Source organism: Sinocyclocheilus anshuiensis, unplaced genomic scaffold (genome assembly GCF_001515605.1).
Source record: "Sinocyclocheilus anshuiensis isolate Anshui unplaced genomic scaffold, SAMN03320099.WGS_v1.1 scaffold1365, whole genome shotgun sequence".
Taxonomy (NCBI): Eukaryota; Metazoa; Chordata; class Actinopteri; order Cypriniformes; family Cyprinidae; genus Sinocyclocheilus; species Sinocyclocheilus anshuiensis.
This window is the reverse complement of record NW_015551032.1, coordinates 607,435-607,793: the sequence shown is the minus strand read 5'-3', so window position 1 is coordinate 607,793 and position 359 is coordinate 607,435.

Below are 359 nucleotides of genomic sequence, written 5' to 3'. Positions count from 1 at the left end.
TTTTTTTTTTTTTTTTTTTTTTTTTTTGCATGTGTGTATCAGTTCTGAAGAGTGGTATTGAAACCTCTTCTCTGTCTGATTTGTGGCTTTATAAGTGAAAAGGATATTTTATATACCAACATGTAGATAATGCTGTGCACGATGACGTCAGCTCTGCATTTCTCTCCAACACACACAAGAAAACTGATATCTTCACATTACTGCATTCCTGTTGGTTTCGGAACAGTCTGTATTTTCATATGATGAAGTGTGTCACGTTTCATTTATCATGAGGCGTGTCTATTTAAGTTTGTTTATATGTAAAATAGGTCTTTGCAGTATTTTACTTTTTTTTTTTTTTTTTGTGATTCTTTAACCCA